The sequence below is a fragment of the Giraffa tippelskirchi genome, chromosome 1 (assembly GCF_054371585.1).
Source record: "Giraffa tippelskirchi isolate mGirTip1 chromosome 1, T2T-mGirTip1v1.2.pri, whole genome shotgun sequence".
NCBI classification, from domain to species: domain Eukaryota; kingdom Metazoa; phylum Chordata; class Mammalia; order Artiodactyla; family Giraffidae; genus Giraffa; species Giraffa tippelskirchi.
This window is the reverse complement of record NC_137275.1, coordinates 149,326,687-149,352,390: the sequence shown is the minus strand read 5'-3', so window position 1 is coordinate 149,352,390 and position 25,704 is coordinate 149,326,687. Positions and strand designations below refer to the sequence as shown.

The 25,704-nt window shown below is 41.5% G+C and overlaps 1 long non-coding RNA gene across 1 annotated transcript in view; it reads right to left on the bottom strand.

Annotated features, from left to right (window-relative positions):
- Positions 1 to 12,255: 12,255 nt before the first annotated feature.
- The window catches only part of LOC145538300 (uncharacterized), a 38,758-nt gene continuing 25,309 nt past the window's right edge, over positions 12,256 to 25,704 (bottom strand). The window contains exons 4-5 of the long non-coding RNA XR_014076766.1: positions 14,614 to 14,765; positions 12,256 to 12,912 (exon numbers count right to left, since the gene is read on the bottom strand). This is a non-coding gene — a long non-coding RNA (uncharacterized LOC145538300). The remainder of the gene's footprint in view (positions 12,913 to 14,613; positions 14,766 to 25,704) is intronic.

Here is a 25,704-nt window from a genome sequence, read left to right as displayed (position 1 = left end):
TGTTCAAGAAGAGTCCTGCCGTCTGCAGAGATAAATTAGCCTTGAGAACACTTTCTCAATCAAGCGGCATCAGGCCCAGGGCTCTCTCCCATGTGAGGATAGCCTGGAAACATTATTTTCTTCATCTAGGAAAAGCTGATAAAAAAATGAGAGGAGAAGGGCAGGTTTGCCTGTAATCTCAGCTCTGGACTTAATTTCTCACTCAGTCCCTCTCTGTCCTGCTTGTAGAAAGGGATTCCTTTATTTTCCCAAGTGATCATTTTTCCTTCATCCTGGACTTAGAATGAGTTCTTCCAATCAGCATGCACAGAAAACAGGAACCAACATTTACTCAGAAAACCAGTGGCCCTGAATAGCTTTTCTTCCTTTCTAAAGAGTAAAAAGAAAATCTGAATATTTCAGGGAGACAGAGTCATACAATTAGAAATCCAGGCCAAGAAAATACACTCCTGCTCTTCCTTTTAAAATACAAAAAGGAAAAGATACCTCTGTGAGTGGTGGTACTGATTTTCTGGGCCTCTACAATCCACCCCCAAAACCAAGCCACCCTTTTTAAGGCATTCCATCATCTTTTTTTCCTTCAGTGTGCACTAAGATTCTCCAAATGACTTTTAGGCTTAGAATTTACATTTGCTGCAGACAATTTAAAAGGACAAATTCTTACTTGATTCAGATAGAGTGAAGGGGGCAAAAAAAAAAAAATTGCTGTATTACCGGCGTTTTCTTTTCTCTGCATGCGGTGTGTGTGAGGCTGCAAAGGCAACTTGTTTTGGCCTGGGAACTTCAAAGAGGAAAAGTGACTGCTGTGAGGAGCCCATTTTTATATTCACTGGGGAGGCCTGTCAGCTGCGATCTCAGGAGGGACAGGAGCTTACAGAGGCCTGCCTCTGGGCTGGCAGCAAAATAATCTGCCCTTCGCAGCCCTGGCGGATCCTCTCCCGGCCCCAGACTCTGGCTTCTCGCTCCTCACGTCGTTGGTTGTGTTTATTCTCAGACTAGTGGGTGGGGGCAGGGGACAGGAATGTCCACCCAGGCCTCTGCCTTTTGAAGTATCCCATGACCCCAAAGCCTCCTTTTTCTCCTTTCTCTTTCTCCACCTGCTTCTTCGCATCTTATTATTATTTTTAAAATTTTGAGCAATGATTGTATAGTAAGTCCAGGAATGGAAACCATGCTTTTCTGTTTTAATTTTCTCAGCTAACAGCAGCTCTGCCGAATGCCTCCTGTGTGTCAGGTAGCCCACAGTGGACACTGGAGCTTCAGAGGTTTATGAGATATATATAGTTCATGTCCCAGTCTTCTCACAGCCGGCTACCCAAAGTCGTGACAGGCGGGCTGAGGGGAAGGGATGAGCCCAGGAAGGTATTTCATCCGGCTGCTCAGGGCCAGCATCTCCCTGCACCCAAGACCTTGCTCTATATGCATTTCCAGGGCCTTCGTGGGGCCAGCTAGTGGGGCTGGATATGAGGCTGGTGTGGCTTGCACAATTCCTCCCTCTCCCCTGCAATCAGACCCTGCCATGGCCCTGTCACTCCTCTCAGCTGCCCTGAGTGGATGGAGGACCCGCAGTCTCCTTTTTCTGCTGCGCTGCCTTCGAGGGGCTCTGTAGGGGCAGAGCCCGATGGTGGGGTGCTGGTTTGAGAACACCCCTCAGCCACCAGCCCTTCCCTGCCTGCTTCAGAATCCTTGAGGAATCCTGGCATGGCTAATGCTCACGTCTGTCTGCTGAGTGTCCGCTGTCACTGTCGTTGTGGGGACACCTCTGTCGATAAGTTAACCACCGCACGTGGGAAATAATGGGATGACGGGGTAGCAGAAGCCAGTGGGGCAGAGGCTGTGGCGCGTCTCTACAAACGTGTGAACCGTGGGGAACACAGCCATGGGGGCAGAAATAACAAATCTGTGTGCCTCACTTGCTCGGCTGGGAAACGCCAGGGAACAGGAGACTGGCGGGAGGTGGGGGTGGGGAGTGAGCTAGAAAGGGGGTAAACTCAGAATTGGGGTCATAGTCAGAAGACGCACACCTAGGGGCTGATCACTCACCATTTGCGTTCCTGGAGGATGTCTTTCACCAACAGGGAAACTTCTGAGGGTGCCCATGTAGTCCACACACAGAGAGACCAGCCCAGCGGGCTCATGGGTAGAAGCTAGTGTGACTGGATTCATTAGCTGAACTAACCTCACCTGACTCAGGTCAAAGATTACCTCCATGTTACAAAATACGAATTACGCTCCCAAAGCACTAATGACCAATGAGGAAGGCTTATGGGGAGGTGAGAGCTCTATCCCACCTGGTTTCAATCCCTAACATTCCTCGAATCTCGGGCTATTCCCCCTTAAATTCCTCTTTCCGAAGCCTTAATCCCTACCCAGTTCTCTCCCCAACCCCTAGTCTGCCATCCTCCGTTTCCAACCATACTGCCTGTAGCCACCTCCCTCAGTTTCTTCATCTCACTCAGTAAAACAAAATCTCCAAAAGAGCGAGATCTTTAGCTCTAAGCAACGACCAGTTATGTCCTGGGGGCTGGAGGGGAGGGGGTTGGATTCTTTCTAACAGACAAATAACCTAGAGATTAGCCCAGAGCTGAGGTGGAGGACCCTAACATTTGCAGACAGGCTACTATGCCCAGCAGGGCTTCCCTGGTGGCTCAGCAGTAAAGAATCTGCCTGTAATGTGGGAGACTCAGCTTCGATCCCTGGGTCGGGAAGATCCCCTGGAGAAGGAAATGGCAACCCACTCCAGTATTCTTGTCTGGGAAATCCCATGGACAGAGGAGCCTGGCGGGCTACCGTCTACTTAATGTTAGTGTCAGTCACTCAGTAATGTCTGACTTTTTGCGACCCCATGGACTGTAGCCCGCCAGGCTCCTCTGTCCATGGGATTTCCCAGACAAGAATACTGGAGTGGGTTGCCATTTCCTTCTCCAGGGGATCTTCCTGACCCAGGGATCGAAGCTGAGTCTCCCACATTACAGGCAGATTCTTTACTGCTGAGCCACCAGGGAAGACCTACAGTCCATGGGATCACGAAAAGAGTTGGACAGGACTCTTGTAGTGACCAAACAACAACAACTATACCCAGCACTGCTTTGGGTATTCAGCATCTCCTCTTTGAGAAGCAGTCTGTGGTGAGGTCAAGGACTCTGAAGACCCGAGGCCGGGATTCAAATCACAGTGTTGTTACCTGCTAGCTGTGTAACCTGAGGCAGGTCAGTCAAACCTCATTGTCTCAGTGTTCTCATCTGGAGAATGGAGTTTTTAATAGGAAAGATCTTATAATTGACATGAAAATTTTCATCAATTAGTGTAAGTACAGGGCTTAACCTCGTGCCTAGTGGACCAGACCTGTGTGTGTGGTGGTTGCCATTAGACTTTATTTACAGATAAAGAAACAGAGGCCCATAATTTGACCGAAAACATATAGATAAAAATTAAGGGGAAATGAGAAAAGAAGAAAGAATACCCTCCCTCCCTAAAACAGAGAGATGTTTTTAAAAAACATATAAAAAAAAAGAGCTATAAAGATAATCAAAAAAAAGAGAGAGAAATAAATGGATACAGAGATAAAAAGACAGAAGGACAGCCAGAGAATGCGAAGCAAAACTGAAGCCCTTCTGGTGTCCCCATAGCCCCCGGTAGGGGCTCTGAAGCCCACTCTGCTCACACAGACTCTCCCCAGGGTCCCTGCTGGCTAGTGGTCCAGACACTGCACAGCCCTCAGGCTCCTAACTCCCATGGGACCCAGGATGGGAGGTGTTACTACTGAGGGCTCTTGACCCATGAAGGCTACAATTTTAGATGCTGTTTGAAGACTCATTTCCTTAAACTCTTGTGTCTTACTTTATTTTTAGGCTTCTGGCCCTGATGTTCAATTCTAATCTAAAGCTGAGTATGTTAGCCCTGTGTTCAATAAATAGTATCCTTTCCTAGGGTCATTATGAGGATTGAATAAGACCGTGTAAAGCTCCATCACAAGCTGGAGTTATTTTTAAAATCAGGACAAATTACAGTGTTGTGTTATCTGCTCCAGCTCCATTCTCAAGGTTAGGGAACTGACACTTCCCAGAAGTCACACTGAAAGGGAGGAGCTAAAAGTCAGTCTTTGCTTTCTGACTCCTTTATCTAGTGCCTCTTCCCTTCCCTACTACCAAGAAGGGAGACAGGATGAAGATGTAGTTTGGAGAGTTTATTTGTTACTTTGCTGGTTACTTTATTTGTTTTGGTTTTAATGTGCTGGACACTACACTGGAGAATGAACTGGTCAGCAAAGGTGCGAATGAACAGAGAAGCCCAGTGAGAAGGTCTGGGTAAGACCAATGAAGACTTTAATTTCCTAAACTATCTCCTTGAGGAGGGCAGGGATGGTGATGACTGAGTCTGCACATCACCCATGCCGAGAGGCTGCACACCAACACTCAAATATTTGTCAAATGAATGACTGAGTTCAGACCATGGTGATGCCTGTGAAGAGTTATTACAGAGAAGAGAAAGGTCGGTCTTCTGTGTGTGGGCTGAGGGAGAGAGGGCGCCTACAACGCCTCCTGGGGTCCAGGCTTGGGATCCAAATGGAAAAACGTGGGACCATGGCAAGTCCAGCTAATAACAGGAAGCAATAACTTTCCATGAAGAACCTGTTTGGAAGAGTCAGGCACATTCTCCGATCATTTACCTAGACCTGGCAGAAGAAGCCAGGCTGGGGTTGGGAACGTTCAGTGAGCCTCCCATTGGGACCAGGTCAGGTGAGGGTAGCAGAGAAGGGAATGAGAGGCATATGACAGGGAATCAGGCCAAGGGATCTACATCATTATGATTCTCCTCCGAGGGAAGCAATCCCACTTTCCAGCCTCCGTGAGGATTCTAAGAGAGATAATGGTCTTTTTCTACTTCCCTTCATCCTTGGGTGCTGTCATCATACATTGCAACCCCCTCAAGTCAGAGCCCTCCTGATCTGAGCTCAGGGAAGAAGGGAATACTCCAAAGGGTGAACCGAGAAGGCTTCCTGCCCCAGGGGCTGCCTCTCCAGTACCTGAGCCCATCAAAACAGTCAGCTGTTATCCACAATGCTACTCGTTGCCGACCCTCCTGGTGAGGGTGTCAGAAGGAGGTCACGGCCCCTGGGCATCTCCTTTCGCAGGAAGCCCAGACTGAGCCAATCCCATGCCCACCCACTGGAGGGGGCCCCACGCCCCACCACCTGCTGCCATGGCTTCCAGCAGCCTTCCCACTGTGTCATCCTGAGCTGAGCTTAACTGGTCTCACCTCTCCCTAATGAGTCCCAAAGGAACACCCTGAGCCCTGTCCAGCAAGCCAGACAAAAGACCATTTTTGAAGTGAGTAGCAGACTTCTTACCTGTGCAGACAAGAAGAGGGAGGCTCAAACGGAAACAGCCGGTTCTTGAAGTTGGAGCCATTGCAGTAATGACCCACCTGTACCTTCTCCTACAGACAGGTGTTAGTTTCCAGAGGATGATTTGACTGAAATCACGAACAGTCTTAGCTTCCCTTAGAACATTCCTTTCTAAAAATAAGTGACTCTGGAATTGAAGTGTGCTCATTCTTACTAGCTTTTCTCAAGTAAGTTTCCCCCCAAATGACACTTTTTCTGAACATAACTGTTTGAAATATTTTGTTTTACATACCCATTTTTTAGAATATGTAGCACCTCTGGCCGCTAACCCAGGAAGACTTTTGATTTAGATTCTGGTAAAGAAAAGACGGTTTGCTGCATAGCATGATTCCATTTTTGATAAACAGCTCCAATTGTATTAGCATATTCATTTATGCATATAAAATGCTAGATATTGACACAATAATTAACGGGAGGAACTTGCACTGTATATTCTTTTGTACTCTGAAATTTTATAATGCTCATACATTACATTTATAAATAAAAATAAAAAGTAAGGTGAAAAGTGCATGGGACCTTTCTGTACTTTTTTTTTTGCAACTTATCGGGAATGTACAATTATTTCAAAAGAAAATTTTGGGAAAAGAAAACAAGTAAATACACTTCCAACTAAATATTTAAACTTGTGAACCCTAAGCCAGGGATGGATACTCTACAGAGAACTGTCTGTTGCTCTAAGCATCACCAGTCCATGGTATGGTGTATTGCTTTTGTGCTTTGGAAGGCAAAGAACAAGATGAAGAGGTAGTGGAGGCAGAGTAACAATATACTGCCATGTTGCCCCTTTGGAACAAGGCAAATCTTGCCAAAAGATAGGCGAGTTTCACAGCTAAGATTCCTAAGAACACTCAGGCAGGCTGTGCAAGTTCAACACAAGAATAACACAGGTAAACATGAAACCCCCAAGTCCTGATGGAAAGTGGCGATAGGCGGCCTGGAGTGCCCTCCAGTGAACAAGTTCTTAGGAGGGAATAAAGGCGACTGCTGATTTCTTAATCACTGTGTCAAAGCCTCCCACTGCAGAGATCCTCAAGGGCAGGGTTCTCGCTCCCAGGCTGCCATTAAGACAAATCTCCCGACTGCCCCAACGTCCAACCCCTCCACTCTTCTCTGCATGCTATAGACAAGTAAAGGCTGGTACTAACCAACTTAGGGAAAGGGCCAAGGGGAAAAGAAAGCCCCCAAGGCAGTCTGGGGGAGGGTATGTGTATTTGGAATCTCAGAAGGGAGGGATGTGGATGGCAGAGTTTCACTGCTTCCCCTCCTTTTCCCAGACACAATTTATCCAGCAAATATTTATTGTGCCAGGCACTGTGCCATGTGCTAGTGAGCAAAACTACTGCACGCTGCCCTCCCTGGAGCTGTTTATAATCTAGGGCTGGGGTCAGGGGGTGCTGTTAAATACAAGTAAATACAAAATGACATTTATGATATGGGTGCTTTGCCAGAGAAGTACCATGAACACTTGTAAATGGGAAGGCGGTGGGTTTGCAAGAGTCAGGGAAATGGGGAAAATCTTCCCAGAAGTGACGGAAGGAGAGAGCTGAACACTATTCCTCACAATGACGTTCAAGGCAAGGACAATTCTCTTCACTGTACACAACTGGAGGCTCAGGAAAAATTAAGTCATTTGTCCCAGAGTAAATATTAGAATTTGGACTGCAAACCGGGTCTGTCACACTCTAAAACTAATCATTGTTCCTGAAGTTCTCAGGGCTTTTATCTCAGAAGCTGATACTATGTTTCAGGTTCTGGTCTTCCTTAAAACAAGCTGACAGGGTGATCACCTTCTGGGACTAGAAGCTTGGATGAAAGCATCTTTGATTCACCATGTTCGAGGAGCAGTTATGAAGATTAGAACTGAAAGTTCTGCTGAGGCTCCTCCCAAGCTCCTCCTTTTACAATGCACCCAGAAGGACTGCAAGCCATAAAGACAGGATTCCTCTTGCCATTTATCATGTCAATAAATGGCACCCCACTCCAGTACTCTTGCCTGGAAAATCCCATGGGCAGAGGAGCCTGGTGGGCTACACCCCATGGGGTCACAAAGAATCCGACACGACTGAGTGGCTAACACACACACACACAAAGTTCCTCTGAGGTACCAGTTACATACAATGTTCTGTACAAATCTTAAGTGATGAGTTTTTGCAAACATATTCACCTAGATAATCCACATTCCTGTTAAGATACAGAACATTTCCAATGCCCTGAAAAACTCCCCATTGCCCTCTCCAAGGTATACCCACTTCCCCCAAACCATACATGGCAACTGTTCTGATTTCTGTCACCATTTATATATACCTTTTCTAGACATCTGTCTACATGGAATGATGCAGTATCGATTCTTCTGTGTCTAGCTTCTTCCCCTCAACATAATGTTTTTGAGATTTATCTGCATTATTATACACCACTAGTTTGTTACTTTTTACTGCTGAATCTTATTCTATTGTATGATTTTACCACAATTTGCTCATCCATTCTCCTGTTGATGGACATTTGGGTTGCTTCCAGGTTTTGACTATCATGAGAAACATTATGAATATTCATGGACAAATCTTTTTCTGGGTATGTTTTTACTTTTCTTGAGTAAATAACCAATACATTTGGGGGCATAAGATAAATGTATACTTAATAACAAACTGCCATACAGCTTTCGAGAAGAGTTGTACCATTTTACACACCTTTGGGTGATCTACGAAAGTTCCTATCATTCCAAATCCTTGTCAACTCCTTGTGTTGTCAGACTTTTTAACTTTAGACTTTAGACTTTTTGGTGAGTGTGTGAAGGCATCTCATTGTGGTTCAACAAGCATTTACCTGATGACTAATAGTTTTGAGAACTTTTTCACCCAGCCATTTGTATCTCATCATTTGCGAAGGGTCTACTAAAGTCTAATGTCAATCTTCAACTTTTTATTATTGAGCTGTGGAAGTCCTCTGTAAATTCTGGATACAAGTCCTTTGTTAAATATTTGTATTATGAATATTTCTCACAGTCCAGAGCTTCTTTATTTTCATGTTTTGCATTTTGATGAAGTCCAATTTATCTTTTTTTTTTTTGCATTTTATGACTAGTGCTTTCTATTTCCTATTGAAGAAATTTTTACTTACCCAAAGGTCATGAAGATGTTTGTCTTCTGTTGTCTAGAAGCATTATAATATTAGTTTTTATATTTAAGTTTATGATCCAGCTAAGGTTAACTTTTCTGTTTGGGGTAAGGTAGAAATATAAATATGTCTTCATATGCAGAGATGTTTTTATTTTTCATATGAATACCCTATTATTTCAGAATAATTTGTTGAAAATAGTTGCATTGCTTTTGTACTTTTGACAAAAAGCATTTGGTCTTATACATGTGGATCAATGGCTGGACTTCATTTGTTCCATTGCTAGATTTGTCTATCCTCTAACAAAAGACATACATTGTCTAGATTATGGTCACTTTTGAAAAGTGTAAGCCTATCAACTTTGTTTTCCTTTTTCAAAAATATCTTGGCAATTGTAGGTCCATTGCATTTCCATATGCACTTTATAATTGGCTTGTCAATATCTGCTTAGATTTTTTACCGGGATTGCACTGACTGTTCAGATCACTTCAGGGAGAACTGACATCTTAACAATTTTGAGTCTTCCTATCTATGAATATGTTATACTTGTCCTTTTATTTAGATTTTCTTTTATTTTTCTCAGCAATATTTCATAGTTTTCTCTGTAGAGGTGTCACGTGTCTTTCTTTAAATTTATCTCAAATTTTGGGATGCCATTGCCAATGGAATTTTATATTTTCCTTTCCAACTGTTCATTGCTAGACTATAAAAATACAATTGATTTTTAAATATTGACTTCCAATTTTCAGAAACCTTGCTAAATTTGCTCACAAATTCTTGTTGTTGGTGGTGTTGGTATGTGTGTGTTTTGGAACATTTCTTAGAATTTTTTTTATATGCAATCATGTTATCTGTGAAGAGAGTTGTACTTTCTTCTTTTCAAACGGTATGTTTTTTACTTCTTTTTCTTCCATTATTTCAATGAGCATAGCCTCCACCTATAATGTTGAATAATAGTGGTGAGAAAATACCTTCTTGTTCCCGTCCTTGAAAGGAAAGGCTTCAATATTTCATCATTAATATGATGGAAGCTATAATTTTTCCAAAGTGACCTAGATTGAGGAAATTCCTTTCTATTCCTAGCTGGATAAGAGTGTACTTTTTTTAAAATCATGAATGTGAGTTGAATTTTGTCAAATGCTTTTTTGCACCTACTCAATCATAAAATTCTTCTCCTTTAATCTCCTAATATTGTGGACTAATAATTAATTTTGGAATGTTAAGCCAATCTTGCATTGTTGTAATAAATCCCATTTGGTGAAATATTGTTCTTTTTATACATTGCCCAATTTGACTTGCTAATATTTTAAGAACTTTCGTATCTGTAGTCATAAGGGGCATTTTCTGTAATTTTCTTGTAAGCTCTTTGTCTGTTTTTGATATCATTGCAACCAAGTCTCATTAAATGAACTGGGAACTCTTCTGTTCCTCTATTTTCTGAAAGAGAGTGGTGTTATTTCTCCCTTAAATATTTGGTAGAATTCACCAGTGAAGCCATCTGAGCCTGGAGTTTTCTGGAGAAGTTTTAAACTAAATTTAATGTTTTTAACAGCTACAGGTTATTCAGACTTCCTATTTATTATTCTGTCAGTTGTGACAAATCATGTTCTAAAGAAATACATTCATTTTATCTAAGTTTCCAAATTAATTGGTATAAAATTATTTATAATATTCTCTTATTATTGTTTTCATGTCTGTAGAAAATATCATAATATAGTTCATTCATTAAATTGGTAATTCTTTAAATTATTTACAGTGTTCTCTTATTATTGTCTTCATATCTGCAGAATATATCACAATAACTCTTCTTTCATTCTCAAAATTGGTCATTCTTTTTCTCTCTTCCTTTGCTCAGCCTATGAGTGTGCTCAGTCACTCAGCTGTGTCTGACTCTTTGTAACGCCATAATCAGCCTAGCTAAGGTTTAATTAATTTTACTCATCTTCTCAAAGAACTAGCTTTGACTTTGTTTCCTCTATTGCTCATGTTTTCTGTTTCATTTATTTCCACTCTTAGTTTTATAATTTCCTTTTTAAAAATTGCTTTTTGGGTTTAATTTTCTCTTTTCTTATTTACTTAAGATTGACCATAGATCACTGATTTTATACATTTTTCCCTTTGTTATATAGTCACTGAAACCTACAAGTTTCCCTCTAACCACTGCTTTAGCTGCATCCAACAAACTTTAATATATTATCTTTTATTATCATTTATTTCAAAATATTTTCTAATGTCTTTTTTTGTTGTTGTTCATAGATTCTGTTCCAGTGTATTTTGAATTTTGAAAATATTTGGATATTTTACAGACAGTTTACTTATGTTGAATCCTAACTTCATATTGGGTGGCCAGAGAACATCTGCTATATAGTTTTTTTCCTTTAAATTTGAGATTTGTTTTATGGTCTAGACTAGGATACTATTATTCCTTGCTTTTAGACCCTTAAAAAGTGGTCCTCTGAATCTCTTGCTCATGTCTTCATGTTCACACCCTTTTCCACACTCTGATCTTTAAGCTTCTCATTTTGCTGAAACACTTGTCAAGGGCCAGACTCACAGCCTTGTCTTCCTTACAAGTGTCTCTTCTTTTTATGTAAACTAGACTTTAGATTTTTTTCAAAGACTTGCAATCAGATTGATTCTTTGAAAGATAGCTTTTAGGAATATATTCCAAACCTCTAAGAAAATGGAAATCTTGGAGTTAAGTTTATGTTTTTAAATATCATAGAGAAATATATGGACTGAGAATAACAGCAGTAATAAAATAATAATAATGAACTCTTTAACATTTCCTCCAGTGATTTACATCTTAAATGGTATCTGAAATGAGACCATCACAAGGGAAAGATAGCCTAATATTAGTATCTTGAAGGTGTGGGTTGTATTCACCACCCCAAACATCTGTTTAGTCACGTTTTGTGAGTTGTAAGGAAAAGACACTGCCATTGTTTCTCAAACAGAAACTCAAGCATGTTCCTGTAGCCACTTAGCACTATTGTTGGGTAGCAGTAAAATGTGTGAAAAGGTAAAATCAAAATGGAAGTAGAGTGGAAATTACTAGTGCTGTGCAATTACTCTCACTGGTATCCAGGTAACCTCTCATTTCTGGGCACAAGGAAGACTATACTTCCCAGACTTCCCACATCTAGGCAAGATCACATGACTAGTTCTGGCCAATGGGATATAAACAGAAATTATGTGAATCACTTCATGTTATGGTTGGAGAAGGAAATGGCAACCCATTCCAGTATTCCTGCCTGGAGAATTCCATGGACAGAGGCAGGCTACAGTCCATGGGGCCACACAGAGTCGGACACAACTAAGCAACTCACTCATCACTCAGGTTAAGGTAATAAATAGTACACAGGCAGCCTTTCAACTTCTTATTTTCCTGACTTGGCAACGAATGATATTTCAGGTAGGAAAGTCATTGTCAGTTTAAGTTCCTAAATAGCTATGTGGATGGCATCACCAACCTCACTTTAGATATACAGCAAGAAGTAAAACCTTATTTTGTTAAGCCATGGTGGTTTCAGGATAAAATTGTTGCTGCAACCCAACCTAGCTCCTTCTGACTCAAAGCATCAACCCTGGACCAGCATCAGCATCACTTGGAGACTGGGGTAAGCTCAGTCTCTACACTAGGCCTCTTGAATCAGAATGTGCCTTTTAAGAAGATCTCTGGACAATTTATATATTAGTTTCCTGGGACTACCATATCAAAAAAACCACAGAGAAGGTGGCTTGAACCACAGAAATTTATTTCTCACAATTCTGGAGTTCCAAGATCAAGATGTCAGAATGATTGATTTCCCTTGAGGCTTCTCTTCCTGGCTTTCATGGCTGGCAGCCGTCTCGTGTCCTCACGTGGCCTTTTCTCTGTGTGCATGCACTCATGGTGTTATCCTAATCTCCCCTTCTTATAAGGCCACTAGCCAGATTGGATTAGGGCCCTCCCTGGTGGCCTCATTTTAACTTAATTACCTCTTTAAATACAGCCACATTCTGAGGTATTTGGGTGTTTAGAGTATCAACATATGAATTTTGGGAGAACACAAATTTTCCCTAACAATTCATATATATTAGGGACACTGACCTAATCTAGCCAAATGAATAGCAAAATGTCTTCCTGAGACTATACAATGACTACTGTGGTCTGATTTGTGCTTAATTTAACATAACTACAAGGTTCCTTCCTGACTTTGGGTGTTTTATCATCATTTAGACTCACCTTCCCATCAGTTTTTGAAAGAAGTAATCTTCAGATTGCCCCCATATTCTGCTTCCAAGGTTTGATAAGAAACCAATGACACAGCTCTGAAATGCAGATTTTGTTTTGGTAGTATGGTCTTGACATCCCAACATCAATTCAAAGGCTAAAGGATCCTTATTGGATGCTTTCAAAATAAAACAAGAGCATATGTTATTTTCTTTTGCAGAGATCCAAGCTCTACCTAGTGATAGGCATCACACAAGGGAGTTTATCTGTTGAATGCTGGACATTTAGACTAGACAGACATCTTCACAATGGTGCCAAAATCCATATACTGAGGTCTAAATTTAGATTTAGAAGGGAATCATGCAAAGTTTAAAAACATACTTTGTCATGGCACCTCACAGACTCTTAGGGATGTAGAAATGTAAGCCAATAATTTGCCGATGCATGGGTTGAATTTACAATGTGCCCACCAAGTGACTGTGTACTCTGCACGAACAGCTCCAGTTTTAGGGGTCCACTGTCTTCCAAGCTGGCCTTCTTTCTCTTCCCACAGAGCTGTTTTTTATCCACTGTTATCCTTGTGGTCATATCCACTATTCCCAGCCATGATCCTTTGGTCATATAGAAACCTAGTGCTTTCTCATAAAATTGCCTTTCAGATATTTTGCTTTGTAATAGCTCCCAACTGTCTCCTTCTCAGGCTAACCATATCTATGTGACCTTGGGAGGAAAAAAAAAAAGGGTAATCAAATACTCTTTTAAATCCTAATACCATACTTCTTAATAATGTGAACAAAACAAAGGGTCCCTTATAAAACTTCTATTCTGTGACTCTGAGCATTGCTCCTGCATCTCTGATTGGCAGCTCATTTGGCATTATTTTAAAATTTCACAAATTGCAAGTTCAGAATGCCATTAAATCCAGAGAACTGACACCAGGGAGCACAGCACAGGAGTCTAGAGCTATGCTATCCAGCATGGCAGCCACGAGTCACACATCTGAATAGTCAGGCAGCTCTTGGCTTTAACTCCAATTCTACCACTGAAAACGCTACTTAACCACTCAGAGTCTTCATTTTTTCCTCTGTAAAGTGGGAATAATAATAGAATTCAAAAACAGAGCTCACTTTACATGACCGGTTCTTGTTATGACTTCATGTGATGATGTGAATAAAGTGTTTAATACAATAAATACACATTCCTTCTCTGAAGCTGAGAGATTAAGTAACAGGACTAATGGGAAACATCAAGTTGGGGCCAGTCCATTCAAACTCCATCAATTTTATAACCAGAGTACCAACAAACCTGATGACCAGTGGTAGCTGGGAGAGAAATTGGACTGTGCAGTAGCCAGGTTACTATGGCTGGAGGCTCTCATCTTAGGTATTAAAAAAACATGTACAAAAATAATAGAGTGGAAATGCTGGAGGTTAGAGCAAGGCTAAAAGGAGATGTAACAGTGCGGTCAGAAGTTGAGGGTATAGCCATGGAACGGGCCGTGAGGGTGGGCATGGGAGGAGTGCCACATGGGGGCCTTGCAGGCCTCGGGTTGGAGCCCCAGGGTGAGTGTCTATCTTGAATATTTAAAACTACAACAAACAGGGGCTCCTGCTGCCATTACAACAACAAGCTAAGGCTTCTTTCCCTCTCCCACTTAAAGATTAAAATTCTATTCTCACTATTCCAGATTCCTTTGCTAAGGATAAACTGTATATATATGAACCAGCACAATTTCCTCGTTAAATCAATATCATTTCTCTTTGACCAACTGCGCATGAGCTAATCCACATTTATAGAAACACAAATGATTGTAGAGCAGACCATAGGGAAAGGAACTGAGCACAGAAGTGGAAAAAATTAAGGTCAAGTCCTGGCTCACCCGTAAAAGCTTTATCAACTGCATGTATCATTCAACTTCTCTGAACTGCCAGGTCCTCTCGCCTGTAGGATAGTGTTCCATGCCTGATAGTTGCATAGATTCTTTGGAGGTTCAGATAAGAAACTGTGGAGCGCAGCACCAATATAGATTTCCTGGGAGGATAGAATTTGAATGAGGTCAGTTTGGCTCGACTGTGACAGAGAGACATGGGCGTTGCCAGCTGCAGTTCAGCTCTTGGAGTTCCTAGATGATTTAGGAGGTACAGGGTCTTTCTTTGCTTCCTTCTTCTTATGTCACCAAGGAACTGAACCCCAATCACCCCCTCATTCCTGCTGCCTCCCAAGGGACTCAGGAACCTTGGACAGGTGCAAGGATCTCTGATCAAAGAAGCCCACAGATCTTTGGGCCAACAGAAACCTATTTTGCTTTTGATTTATGCATTTTCCCGTATTTTCTGCAAATGAAGTAACACTTGGGAAAAAATCCTCTTCCCTCCCTCTCTCTGCTATTCCCCCAAGGCCAAATCCACTCATAAATCCTATCTGGGCACCCCCATTAACTGTTTAGGTTCATGTTTCAGAAGGGACCCATTTTCTCTGCCTATTCTCCCCTAAATGCAAAGACATGATGGAGAAGAAAGATGAGTCAATACTGCTTTGTTTTAAGCGCTTTGGAGACAACAGACCAGTTTTGCACTGGGTTTTTTAACATCTATCACTTGAGATAGACAGCCTTTTCTCTAGCACTGCTGTCCTTATGCAGTCCATCCTTCTCGCTCCTCTAAGTTCCCCACTTGGCTTATCTCAGACCTCATTCACAGAGAAAGAATAGCAGCTTCCTGCCCTCCCAGGGGAATGTCACTTCCACAACTACAAAGGGAATGTGGTCATTAGTTTGTTGTTTTGCAGTGGGGCAGAGCCTGGATCAAGCCTGGAAGATGCCAGAAGGCTGGCTTCTCAGTGGTCTTATCTTCGCAGATGTCACTGTATAATGGAAGAAATATGAACTGAGAGTCTGCAATTCCTTCGGCTCCTAGACTTTCTACAATCAGCGGTATGAACTGGGTTAACTCACTTCTCCATAGGCCTTCACCTAGTCTCCTTATCTATAAAGTAAGAATGGTGAGTAATGATGATGATGTTAACTATCATCTAATGAGAATTTACTATGAACAGGGATGTGCTAAGCTTTTTACATGAATTTCCTCACTAGTATTATTTATCACATTTCTACTGATAAGGAAATCTGCCCAAGGTCCTGGAGTTATTTTCTCTGTAGAAGTGTGATTTACATCCAGGCTGTCTGTTCCACTGCCCGTGCTGGGGACCTTTGTGTGTACAATCATTACTTCTTCTCTGAAGACTTCTTTGTTGACCAAATAATTGTAACGCATACTTTACTCTATCATTTTCACTTATCACACTGCAATGCAGAGAAGTTTGAGGGCCTGTATCTCCCATTAGACTTGAATTATGTCTTCCTAAGATTCTGTCCTGGCACAATTCTTGGTACATAATAGCTAGTGAGGATGTAGTGAATCAGCAAACAGCTTCTGCACATCACATCTGAAAGCACTAATTTGACTTAGTAACTAACTGCGCACCATTCTCCCTTTGAATTTAAGCACTCCCACCCACTATTCTCCCAGAGTGGTGCTTTAGCCTCCAACCTTCACTTATGGGGAGGATGGGGCGAAATATGTGGAGTTCACCAGAGCTATGAGACAATTTCCATGTGATGAAAAATAAAATGTTTAGTTTAACCAACATTATTTTAGTATCACTGCTATCTGCTCCTTCAATATATTTAGACTTAAAGGTAATAAGTTATAAGGAAACACAGCCAGAAAAATGCATAACTCAGTGAGATGTGGTTTCCAATAAAAGACAGAAACTTAGGCACAGATTTTAGCACATTTAAGGGAGATATGCTTTAGTCTGATTTTATATAGCTTGAGGAATTTATTTCCATACTTATCACATGGTACTAAAGGACCCAAAATAGATAAATCTTTGGTTATACCAGGAAAGCAGTTCATCTGTGATTATGGAGAAATATATATTTAATAGTTGTTACAATTTAGCATCGGCACAGCCATTTACACTGATAATGTATGAAACCCTCCTTTTTCCTCTCCTCAGGCACAGTGAATGACTCCCTGTGCAGGATTACCTTCCACTAAGCAGATTTCATAGCTCCAAGCCTCAGTAGGGAAAATGTGAGGCTGAACCAATTTAAAAAATAAAAACCATCCTGAAGCTCACAAAACCACATAATTAAACTGCATCACTTAGCATTTTGATTGAGTGTTTGAAAAACCTGATACAAAGACTCAGAAATTGCCCCAAAATGCATCACAAATATGGTGCTTTTACTTATGCAAACTCTAGGCAAAGATGAATGCAGAGAGAGGGAGATAGTAGAAATGTAGGGACAAATACTATTGCTATTTTCCCAATCTAAGTTCATTAACTATTATTTTTGGTGTTTAATCATTTTCATTGCTGTTTTACATTTTAAATAGCAAATTGTCATTTTGCTTGTAGAAATTCCCAGCAGTGTAACCACACTATTTCTTTCAGAGTGTCTATTTGTACGAAAGCTCACAGACCACTGGTGGTGATCAGACAATGGACTTTGACACTACATTTTCCTTTACCCTAAGATGTGTTGTTTAGTCATTTTTGGTACTCAGCATTTCCATCAGTGAAAAAGGGACTGTCTGCCTACCTCAAGATTAGAACTTAAAAAAGGAAATTCAGCTTGTTAGTCAAAGCCACAATATAAATACTAAACAGGTATTGGGGACAGCATGTATTGCAATGTGCTATCATTGCACTTCTTTTTTGACACTGAACCTGAATGCATTCTCCCCATCCACTAACTCTGCCAACTCCTACCTCCCCATCAGTGCCATCCCCATGCACGTGGTAGTATTAGTCTTGTCCTCAGTTGTCTCATGTTACTTTGCTTTCAGACAAAAGTCGGTCTGTAGCCAAGTGTGGTTAGGTTTCACCCACAAAGAGAGATCTGGCACAGGAACCCAAGATAGAAAGGTGCTTGATGGGAGCAAAGAATAAAATTAAAATGAATGCTTTCATGGAGGCCAACAACCTCGGGGAGGAAACCGGAAAAGCAGAGCAACACAAAAGGGGGCCCGAGAGCAGGGATGCAAAAGACACAAAGCAGAGGAGAGAAAAGGACTGAGTATGGTTTTGGGGCCCAGGGTGTAGATATAGACAACGGCTTTTTTTTAAAGTTAGTTAATTAAAATATTACCTATAGAAATCAAATTGCACTCACTATCTCTTCTACATAAAACAAAACCCTCCTTATTATTTCTTTTCCTTCAAGTAGATAAATAAGATAAAAGAGATACCCAAAGAATTAATATTAAAACCTTTTTTAAATCATCAGAAACAAAACATTAGAAATAATCTAATGTTCACATTAGAGTATAACCTGCCAGACATATTCATAGCTTGTTTATTTAGGTTTTGACTTTTTATGCAAAAGAAAATATTTTATATAATGTCTTATAATTTTCTTTTTTGACTTAACAGCACATCAAAAATAGCTTCCCAGTAAACATATATCAATGTCATTATTCTTGATGGTTATCTCATTTTTCAATGCATGAATGAATGAAGTTTCATTTAACTAGTCTCCTACTGGACATGCAAGTGGACTGGTTTTTGGCATTTACAAATAGTGCCTTATCAATTAGCTTTCACTGGATAACAAAATCACCCCAAAACTTCACAGCTTAAAATAACAACCATTTTTGGGGACCTAATTAAACTCAAAAGCTTTTGCACAGCAAAGGAAACCACAGACAAAACAAAAAGACAACCCAGAGTTGGAGAAAATATTTGAAAACAATGTAACCAACACAGAATTAGCCTCCAAAATTAAAAACAGTTCATGTGGCTCAACATCAGAAAAAGCAAACAACCCAATCGAAAAAAAAGGGCAGAAGACTTAAATATGTATTTCTCCAAAGAAGACATACAGACGGCCAAGAGGCACATGAAAAGATGCTCAACATCAATAATTATTAGAGAAATACAAACAAAACTACCGTATCACCTCATATCAGTCAGAATGGCCAGCATCAAAAAGTCTACAAACAATAAATGCTGGAGAGGGTGTGGAGAAAAGGGAACCCTCTACACTACTTTTGGGAATGTAAATTGGTATAGCACTTAAGGAAAACAGTATGGAGGTTCCTTAAAACACTAGAGTTACTATTATGATCCAACAATCCCGCTCCTGGGTACATGTTCAGAGAAAAACAAGGGTCAAAACATGCATCCAATGTTCACTGCAGCACTGTTTACAAGAGCCAAGACATGGAAGCAAACTAAATGTCCATCGACAGAGAATGGATAAACAAGATGTGGTACATACATACAGTAGAATGTTAGTCATTGAAAAGAATGAAATAACACCATTTGCAGCAACATGGATGGACCTGGAGATCATCATACTAAGTGAAGTAAGTCAGATTGAGAAAGACAAGTATCATATTATCGCTTATATGTGGAATCTTAAATGATACAAATGAACTTATTTACAAAACAGAAACAGACTCACAGACTTAAAGAATGAACTTACGATTACCAGGAGGAAAGGTGGAGGAAAGGGATAGCTTGGGGAGTTGAGACGGACATGTACATGCTGTTATATTAAAAATAGATAACCAACAAGGACCTACTATATAGCATAGGAAACTCTGCTCAGTATTATGTAATAATCCAAATAAGAAAATAATTTGAAAAAGAAGAGATGCGTGTATAACTGAATCACTTTGCTGTACACCTGAAACTAACACATTATTAAGCAACTATGCTCCAACATAAAATAAAAATTAAAACAACCACTTTTTTCAGCTAACAACAGTCTTTGAGGAAACCACAGGAGTTGTCACAGGTTACACAGCTGGGGCCTCTCTCCACATGGCTTCTCATCCTCCAGGGGGCTGTCCTGGACTTCTTCACATGGCTAAGTTCAGGCAAAATCACAGTTCTCCTGGACCCAACAGAGAAAGCAGCTGAGCAGGAAGAGAAAGCCCAGCGAAGTGGACAGTGCTTTGCCTCAGGTCTGAAGCCAGAAGGACACAATGGGAGCTTAACTGAGTGGAGTTCAAGTGTTGGGGAAGGCGGAAACTGCCTACATCCCATTTCCAGTTGCCTGTGTATCACTATATTTAACATATAGTATTGATATATATATATATATATATACACACACACACACACACACACACACATATACCATTGTATTTAACATATAATGAGAGAAATTGTATACAGTTGAGTAAGCGGTGTACATGGTACGGTCTTACTGGGTGGAAGTCTAAGGAAGAGTCTGGAAAGGTGCTAAGGGTCCCAGCAGTTGGGATTCCAAGGCTACAGAATAGGGTCTGGTACCCAGTGAGCCCTCAGTAAATATGTCACATGAACATCTAATAGGGTTACTAGACAGATGAGGAGACTGTTCAGGACACTGCGTGTCTTGATTTTGACAAACAGCAGATGCAAGTCTGTGAGTATATCCTGTGATAAGGGTACTATGTGGGGTGGGTAAGAGCTCTATTATGTGTATTTTTACCCGATTGACCAAAGACAGCCATACTATGGATTAATAGTTCAGGGTATATGTCAAAGGGCCCTGTCTTTGGTTTTTTTCTGGTTTAATACACTCACAGACAATTTGAAATTTTATTTCTCCAAAGTGATTTCTTTTTTAAAAAAAATTTTGACAGACCCTCATGGTGCTAGTGGTAAAGAAACTGCCTGCCAAGGCGGGAGGACATTAGAGACACAGGTTCAATCCCTGGATTGGGAAGATCCCCTGCAGAAGGGCATGGAAACCCACTCTAGTATTCTTTCCTGGAGAATTCCATGGACAGAGGAGCCTAATGGGCTACAGTCCATTGGGTCACAAAGAGTTGGACACAACTGAAGCAACTTAGCACACACACACATACAGTGTTTGACTTAAATTATTTTAATATTACTTAAATATAAACACAAATAAGATTCAATGTTGCTGATGGCTTTTATGTAACTCCGAAGCTAAAAGTTAAAAATAAAATGCAAACCCCATGAAAATCAAGTGAATAGCATTAACATGACAGGTGATATTCTGTGGCTGACATGAAATCACTGGTTTAGGTCATGTGGTCCTGACCGTGACAGTGGGTGCTTTCAAGCTCTGCAAGGCAATCCTAGAAGGGCTTGGGGACATCTGTGAGTCATCTTTCCACAGCCTGATGCAGTGTCGTCAGCCTCAGTTCAGCCTGGCACACACACACCCAGTTGCCTAATTTTCTTTTCTGATCAGCCTGGACTACTTGTTACAAGGGCAGTCTTAAACACAAATGGAAACTCACACACCAAATACCACATTGGTCTCAAGACAATTAGAGCTTTCATTTTTTATATGTTCATTGAAAGGAAAGCAGAAAGTTTCAGATTCCTGTAGAGAACTCATTCAAACAACAATGGCTGAGCACCAACAAGGTGCTGGGCAGCTGCTAGATGCTGTAGGTACACTGACAAACTATACCAAGCATGCTCCCACCTGCAGGATGAACTGAACTGGGGATGCTGGGATTTGCAGCTGACACAGGGTTGGGACAGAGAAGCAACACATGAAAACAGGACCTGGATTATAAAGAATCCTTACTTTTTTTCTCATTGTAATATTTTAAAATTCCAAAATCAACTACATTTATTGTTTAGAACTTGCAAGTGATACAAAGCCTGTAAACCAATAACTGTAGGCTAGCCCCTTCTCAGTACCCTCTATCCAACTCCTCAAGAGTCACAACTGTGCTAACTTGAACCTTTCAGACTTTTCCATGAGATCAAAAAACACTGAACAAATTGATTGTGTGCAGAATGCCTTAGTCTCTTGCCTTCTTCTCCCCTCAGTGACATTTTCTAAAAGGATTCCTTCTTCTGTGAGAGAATCTTCCTAGACTGAAGCTACAAGGAATCATAGAGACTGGCCAAAACTCTTCAATTTTGTAGAATCATTACTTTGTTCTAAGATTCATGAAAAGGATTAAAGACACTGTATACAAAACACCTGGCATACAGTAGACACTTAATAAACGTTGACTGCCATTATTATAATTTAAAATATTGGTTGTTCTTAAAATGTACTGGCTCTTCCACGTATAGTGTTCTATGTCTTGATTACGAAGTGATGGCAGTTCTTTTTCCAACAATCCTGGAAAAAAATTGTCTTTTCATGTGGCTGCCCATTGGGGATTACAGCTCTCCATAATCTTTGGAACACCACTTCGCGGTTGCCCTTGCATTTAATATAATATCCCCTTGTCCCCACAAAGGAGATGTTGGAGGAAGGTGGAGGTTTGGTCATTTGAATTGAGACAGGGTGTAAGTGTCAGGACCATATTTCTTTTCCAACTCTAAAATCTAATTTCCTTAGAACTGTGTTTAACAGTTCAACATTTACAGCTCAAGTTCCTGGCGTCCCATCCGCTCACATTCACCACATCACTTAGGTAATGCTTGGAAAGTACTTTGGAGGAAATGGGCCCAGAAGTGCTAAGTAGAATTACACGATACGAGTCGACAGTGGGGAGCCACAGTGAATAGATAAAATCTCCTGTCTGCACTACATTTCATTTTCTCCAGTAGATTTTATGGAACCCTCATGTGTTACACTGGAAATAAAGCAGGAAGTCACATTTTTATGAGTAATATGTGTGTTGCATATTGAAAAAAAAAGTAACAAAGTAGTGAAAGGGATTATTTGCACTCAGTTGGGCATAATAAAAACAGTTGGAAATTAAGAGTCAGTCACTTTCCATTAAGTAATATTTTTAACAAATAAAAAATAAAGATAGGAGAGGGTAAATCACGAAGGGGAAACAGCTTGGGAGATTTTTCTTTTTCAGGGAAAGTGGTTCTGGAGAATTTAAAAGGTTCTTTGTGCACGAAGAACTTCTTAAGAACATTCACCCATACATTCATTTGCTCATTAAGTCAACTTTTACTACATTCCTTCAGAGAGCCAAGTGGTGGGTTAGATACTGATGTAGAAGGTGTGCTCTCCTGGAGGCAGGGTAAAGTGTGTCCCTGCAGGACACAGAGAAGGAAATCCTCCGAGAGGTTCATAGAGAGTGTCTCTAGAGGAGGTGACATCCAAACTGTCACAAGGATGAGTGTTTTCTAGGTGGAGATAAACAGGAAAGGATTCGTGGTGGTGGAACAGCAATAGGAGAAGCACAGAGGTGAGAAATGCAAGGACAGGTGAGGAAGTAACAAAGTTTAATGACCTGGAACCATCATGTTATGTCTAGAGGTGAGACCAGAACAAGACGCTAGCTCTCATTTCGCAGCACCTTGTAGGGACTGCTAAATGTGAGCGGCCTTTCTCCTTCTTCAGAGAGGCCTATGCTGACATATCTGTGGAAGTGGTGTGTTCCACTCAATTAAATTCCGCAAATATGCCCAGGGCTATCCTGAGGACATGGAGATGAACATGAAAAGATTCCCATGATCCAATGTTTGCAACACAGTGGCATAGTGTTCTTCCACACACTTTCAGTATTCACTTCAATCATTCGTGGCTCTATCAGTGGGTCCCACATGCTGTGCATCACTTCTAAGATCAAAAGCAGTACAACACCGAGGGAGGTGTGGGGCTCTAGCGCTGGACTTCCTAAGCTCAACTCTCGAGTCCCACAAATACTAGTCTAGTCGTGTGACTTTGGGCAAGCTAACAGGCTTCCTCCTCTGCAAAATGGGAACCCTCATGGTTCAGACTCACAGAGCTGTTGTGTAGATGAAGTGTGATGAGGCAAGCACACCACTCAGTTGGCACCTGGCAGAATAAAAAAAAAAAAACTTTTTTTAAGCAAGCAAACAGGTCAATGGCCAAATTTATGCCTTGGGCCATAGTTTGCAAACCGCTGGTCTGAGGTTGGGGGTGACAATAATCAAAGAATGGAAAGAAAACTTTTGCGTTAAGAGTTGGTGAGCGCTGTGGAGGCAGGGCATTTTGCAGGCTTGTCTGAATCTCTGAGACTTGGCTGTGTGGGCGGTCAATCACAGAGGCTCAGCACACATTCGATGAATGAACTGTAGTTATTGAACAGCAAACTCCTGGAGAAGGTGGAGTATGGAGTGAATCAAACAGGGAGGGAAAGAAGGGAAGGAGTAACAGACATCATTTCCATTGGAGGAAAACTGGTTTCAGTAACACTGAGGCTCTCCCCCAAAAGTAAAAGTTCCAGTCACCCACATTAAAGGTATCCTATGTCCAGGGACCCTGAAAGAAGCCTCTGAAGAGCCATCATGTTTGTCTCCTCTACAGAGCTGCTTTCTTTTCAGTGTTCATTGTTTTTAAGGTATCCCTAAGGCCATGTCAGAAAATCTTTTGGAAGGATTTCCAACTGTCCTGCTGTACTGTAAATGCAAGGTATCTAGGTTTAAAATAAGAGAACAAAGTCATCACCAGTGGCCTGAAGACCCACATTATATGCATTCTCTTGGTGCCATGTTACTTGAGGGGGGGAATGAGTGACGAGGGGATGGCTTGGTTTCCTCATGCATGAACCCTGGAAGCTGTCACCCTCAGGGACAGCATTCATATCCTCCACTTATGCCCACGCTTCCCCATTCTCTCTGAACTACCTATGGCCACAGTTGTTTTTGGATCCATTTCTTTAAAGGACACCTCCCTTCAAGTTTGGAAAAGATTTTACTGAGAAATGGAGACAACACAGAATCACATTATCAAGGGGCATCATAAAGTATTTCTGGAGCCTTCAGAACTAATGCCCAGTTCTTAGCCTTCCTCTCAGAAAGTCAGACCTGGGTTGGGCGCGGGGAACTCTAAAATCCATTTCCAAAGCCAAGACCTGCTCTCGTTTTATAAGGTTAAATGTTGAAAGTGGATTTGATCGTTGGCTCCGCAAAAATGGAAAAGGAAGAAAAGCGACAAAAATGTGGCTTTTCGGGGTAAGACTTTTATCGAAAGCAGGTACACTGTTCAACCCAAGCTGAGAGACAAAGGGCGCCTTGTGTAGCTCCCTCCACAGGTGGTTCTCAAGCTGCAAGGGGAGGAAAGGAGTCAGGGAATGTTTTTTGTGTGCCCTGGAAAAGAAAGAGCGATTCACGAGAGCTGCACACAGGACCTGGCTCTGAGGTGCGCCTGCAGACCCAGCTGGGCCAGCGGTCGAGTTTCATCGTTAAGGAGAGGAGGCCTGCAGGGAGCCAGGCCTAGGGGAGGCAAAGGTTTCCCCATGGCCCAAGGGCGACCCAGCCTCTCCTGAAAACATAATCGGGGCAGGCAGGAGTTCAGGAGGTCCCTGTGCAGGCCTCCTCAGATCTGGGTGCCCAGCAGGGAGGTGCAGGTGATGAGAGACAAGCCCTTCTGCTTGGTAGTCTGTTCTCTGAGGCACTTCCGAGCGCAGTGGACCACACTGTTCACCACACAGCCACTGGCCAAAGGCCCCTACTGAGGACCGAAAAAGTGGCTGCTCTGAAATGAGGTGTGCTGAAAATTTAAAGGCAATTCCAAGAAAAGTGAGGTCAAAATAAGCTGTGAAATGTCTCAATAATTTTACAATTGGTTTTGAGCTTTTGAATTGTTATGAGAGGATATACCGAGTTGAATATATGATTGATTTTACCTTCATCTTTTTACTTTTTAATATTGTGACTGCTAGAAAATTTTAAATGGTATATATGGCTCATATTATATTTCCTTTGGGCTGTGCTACCTTGGAGAATGCTCAGCCAGAATGGCTCTGACATTCTGAACTAATTTTCTTTTGGGTATTGGATAAAAGAGAGATTAAGAGGCAGGGACAAATCGAGTGAAGAATGTGCTTATGGTCCTGAGTCCTGCAGCTCCTGATTTGACGTAGCTCATTCCTAGAGCACCAAAGCAGCCGGTCTCCCTCTTTTGGTTGTGTCCCTCATGTCTGATTCACACTGTGGTCCCAGCACCCAGCCTGGTGTGGAGAGGCCCCTGGGTTTGTCCTAGGAAGAGGTGTTTTGTCTGGTTTCAATTAAGCTCCCTGTGTGTGTAGTCTTCTGTAAG